Consider the following 4,938-nt stretch of genomic DNA (forward strand, 5'->3'; position numbering starts at 1 on the left):
CGCTCTTCCTGCTCTTCAACAATTTTCCAGAGTGGATGAAAGATAACAAACCCTGTGTCTACCGAGGTAGATGGTCTCTAGCGCATTTGATTGCCCCTTGCACACCACAGGATGGCCAGCGCTACCAGTTTAGGTAAGCAGAAATCTGTTCAGAGAGGAGGAAGATTCCTCCAAAATCGCACAGCAAGAATGGGTCCTGGTCCTGAACCAACTATGGAATCTATGGTGCATGCTCTTTCCACTGCACCTGCACAGACTCAAGAGTTTTTCTGGGGTTGGGGATGGATATTATATTTACATATTTTCTCTTCCATTTTACAGAGCTTAGGGGATGAGGCTTATTGTTTGTTGTTTCTTTTAAATTCATCTTTTCCCCCTCTGTTTTTAATTTATGTGTTATGGCAAAAACTCAGAAATTGAACCCATGGGATTCATTTCTGCAATATATTTTTCTTAAATATCATTCTCCTAGTAATATATCAAATTAAATATCATTCTCTTAACATTGTCCCATTCTCCCATGAGCAGGCTGGGGAGAAATAGTATGTCCAATTTACAGAAGGTGAAACCAAGATTTAGAAATGGTTCACTATGGGACCAGCAGTTGGCTTAATGGTTACATCATTGGACTCCCACATGGCCGACTGTGATTCGAGTCCCAGATGTGGTGGCTTCAAACTCATGCTGGGTGCGAGTGTGTGTGTCCCCAAAATTCCAAGAGGAGAATTGAGGAGAAGGGATTGCAGGGTGGCCATCCACCCAGGGGTGATTTCTCACTTTATGTCTCTCTATCGCTCTCTGTCTCTCCAGCAAGTGCACGTGCCTTATAGCAAAAATCTCCCTTAAAAACTGGTTTACTAAAGCCTGGCTCTCAGACCAAATCAGCCACTTCCTCTTTCCAGAGGCCAGTCCAAGCAAGATGCTGTTTCTGACCCCTCTCTCCATCTTATATGGAATCAGGGTCATTCTCTTGTCCCTCAGAGAGGGGGCACCCTGCTTGCTTCACTGTTTGTGACCTAGGGCAAGTCTTTTCCACTGTCCTCAGTGCTACTGCTTGCTATTTTGTTTTATCTTTTCTTGAAAGATAAGAAATAGGGGCCATGGGCGCGTGTGCGTGCGTGCCCAAGATCCCGAGAGGAGAGTGGAGGAGAAGGGATTGCGGCGTGACCATCCCCCCTGGGGGGTGATTTCTCGCTTTCTGTCTCTATGTCTCTCTCTGTCTGTCTGGCGAGCGCACGCGCCCTACAGTGAAAATTTCTCAAAAAAAAAAAAAAAAAAAAAAACTAAAAGAAACAGGGGCCAGCAGGTGGCATGGTGGTTAAGGAGCTGAATCTCACATGGCTGTATGATTCCTCCATGGCTTGAAAAACGCTGGGCACATGTGCGTGTTTCAAAATCCCGAATGGAGAATGGAGGAGAAGGGATTGTAGCATGGCTGTTTCCCCAGGGAGGGGAGTGCTTTCTCACTCTCTAGTGAGCACACACACACATAGCAATTTATTATTTTTTTTTTTTTAAAGGAGAAGTAGTAGATAAGAAATCTCCTTTGGCTGAATCTAGTCTTTAAACCCTTGACCTACCAAGTCCACCTAATGAAAGATCTTGAGACTCAGCCATAGCACTCTTACCCACACCTCCATGGTGCAGCAGAGGAAGGCAAAAAAAAGGAAACTAGGAGGTCAGCAAATGGCATAGTGGTTCTGGTGCTGGACTCCCACATGGCTGACCATGGTTTGACTCCTGGACCCGGTGGCTTGAAAGCCACGCTGGGCACATGTGTGTGTATGCCCAAAGGCCCAAGAAGAGAATAGAGGAGAAGGGTTTGTGACATGGCCGTCTCCCCTGGAGGTGATTTCTCGCTTTTTCTCTCTCTTTCTCCTGTCTTTCTGGTGAGTGCACAAGCCCTATGGCAAAAATCTCTCTCTTGCCAAAAAATTCCCCCAAAACAAAATCCTAGTATTTATTGAATACCTACCATGCTCCAGATCACTTATAAAAAAGATTTATCTTTCTTTTTTCCTTCCTTTCTTCCTTCCAATTTAACCAGAGAGGGACAGAGCAAGAGAGAGGGAAAGTGAGAAAGCAAGCCACCAGGTCCAGGATTGAACCATAGTTGGCCTTGTGGGGGAGTCCAAGGTCCTTAATCACCATGCCACTTGCTGCTCCCTCAAGATCACTTTTTATGCATGACTTGTAATTCCTACAACTATAAGATGTGGAGGGACCAGCAGTTGGCGTAATGGCTATGTCACTGAACTCCCATGTAGTCGACTGCAGTTTGAGTCCCAGACCCGGTGGCTTGAACTCACGCCGGGCATGTGTGCATGCGTGCAAAAGATCCCAAGAGGAGAATGGAGGAGAAGGAATTGTGGTGTGGTCGTCCCCCTGGGGAGTGATTTCTTGCTTTCTGTCTCTCTGTCTTTCTGGCAAGCGCATGTGCCCTATAGCAAAAAACCTCTCAAAAAAAAAAAAAAAAGAAAAAAAAAAGAATAAAAGAAAGAAAAAGATGTGGCGTCATCACCAGTAGGTGATGTAGTGGTTGTGGCACTAGACTCCCACACGGCTGCCTACAGTTGGAGTCCCAGACCTGATAGCTTGAAATTCACATCGGGCATGTGTGTGTGCTTGCCCAAAATCCTGAGAGGAGAATGGAGGAGAAGATATTGCGGTGTGGTCATCCTCCCTGGGGGGATTTCTCACTTTCTCTCTCTCTGTCTCTCTACTAAGTACATGATCTCTATTGCAAAAAGTCCCTAAAAAAAAGAAAATGTGGGATCATTGGGGGCAACAGGTGCCATAGTAGTTAAGGCTCTGGACTCCCACATGGCTGACTGCAGTTTGAGTTCCAACCTGGTGGTTCGAAAAGCTCGCCAGGCGTGTGTGCATGTGTGCCCCAAATCCCAGGAGGATAATAAAGGAAAAGGGCCTGTGGCAGGGCCATCCCTCCTGAGTGATGATTTCTCACTCTTGCCCTCTCTCTGTCTCTCTCCAGCAAGTACGTGTGTCCTCTGGCAAAAACTGAAGAAAGGGACCAGCAGATGGCGTAATGGTATGTCACTGTAATGGTAGTCGACTGCTCGACTGTGGTTTGAATCCTGGATCCTGTGGCTTAAAACACACACTGGGCATGTGTGTGTGCGTGCCCAAGGTCCTGAGAGGAGAATGGAAGAGAAGGGATTGTGGCGTGGCCATCTCCCTTGGGGAGTGATTTCTTGCTTTCTGCTGTTTCTCTCTGGTGAGCGCATGGGCCCTATAGCAAAAATCTCTCTAAGAAAAAGAAAATGCAAAACTTAACACCCCTCCAAAAAAACCCTCCCCCAAAAAACAAGCCTTACAGAGGTCAAGTGATATGCTCATACAACTATTAGTTTCAGTAGGGGACTTGAATTCAGGTCTCCTGACTTCAGGGTTGTATTTTTTCAACCGTTCCTCTTAGAAGAGCTGGCAGCTGGTGGCATGGTAGGTAGGTGGATCCCTCACGGATGACTGTGCATCTCGATTCCTGGACCTGGTGTCTTGAAACACACTGTGTGTGTGTGTGTGTGTGTGTGTGTGTGTGTGTGTGAAACATTCCTAGAGGAGAAGGGATTGTGGTATGGCCATCCCCCCTGGAGTAGAGGGTGCTTTCTCATTTCCTGTGTCTCTCTGTCACTCTCTTGTAAGCTCATGCACCCTAAAGCAAAACTGAAAAATAAAACAAAATGAGTTGGCACAGATCACAGAGTCTCACCATGGCTCTGGCACCACCCACAAGATCCATCCATCCATCCATTCATTCATTTGCTACTATCTATATACTGAGAACTTACTGTTCACTAGGTGCTGGGCTACGATGGGGACAATCCCCAACTTTCTAGATTAAAAAACAATTTTTTGTTTTTGTTTTTGCTAGAAGGTACATGCACATGGCAGAGAGAGACAGAGAAAGTGAGAAATCCCCTAAGGGGGATGGCCATGCCATAATCCCTTAAACTCCACTCTCCTCTTGGGATTTTGAGCATGCACACATATGTGCCTGGCGTTATTTTCAAGCTGGGCCTGGGACTTGAACTGTGAAACTGGCCATGTGGGATCAGTGCCTTAAACTCTATTTCACCTGCTGGCCCACTTCTAGAACTTTCAATGTAGAAAAGCAATAGTCAAGTAAACAAATAAGATATTTCAGATAGTGCCAAGAGGGAAATAAATCAGGGTCATGGAAAAGAGAGCAATGTGAGTAATTGAGTATGAGAGAAAGATACAGAGAGAGAGAGAGAGAGAGAGAGAGAGAGCTAGAGGCATCAGTGTGCATCATTAGATGATGTGATCACAGAAGTTGCATTTCCATTAGGTCTGCCTGATCCACTTCTGCACAATCTCCCTGTGCTTAACCTCCACGTTAGGCTATCCCTAGATATCCAGGGCAGCCATGAAGGTTCCAGGCCACATATTCCTAGAATCCTGAATGCCTGAGCTGGGAGGGCCTTTGATGGTCTGTTCATCTTCTTCTCATGTTAAACGTGGGGAAACTGGGATACAGAAAGTAGGAGTGACTTGCTGCAGGGCTGGAAATCATACAGGGGCCAGGGCGTCATGAGGGTTGGTATGCCCACCTATCCATATTTGAGTCAAAGTTTTTTATTTTTTTTAATTAATTAGTTTACATTTAATCACATATTTACAGTGTACAACATTTCTTTTTCCAGCACAAATACTATGCATGTCAGTCAAGCCAAAGATATTTCTCTGTAACTTACTTTTTGGTCAATTAAGCATACTTTTACTTGTTTTTTCATTCTTCTTTCCCCTGTCTCCCTTCCATACTAAACTTCTCCCCACATTTTATTGATTCACAAAATTTTTTGAGTAATCTAACTACTTTCAATAGCAAGTTCAGTTCAGTTGGTATATACATATCTGTGAATACATGTGTGAAACTTTGAGTGGAATGAATATACT

The sequence above is a fragment of the Tupaia chinensis genome, unplaced genomic scaffold (genome assembly GCF_000334495.1).
Source record: "Tupaia chinensis unplaced genomic scaffold, TupChi_1.0 Scaffold000628_1, whole genome shotgun sequence".
Classification (NCBI taxonomy): domain Eukaryota; kingdom Metazoa; phylum Chordata; class Mammalia; order Scandentia; family Tupaiidae; genus Tupaia; species Tupaia belangeri.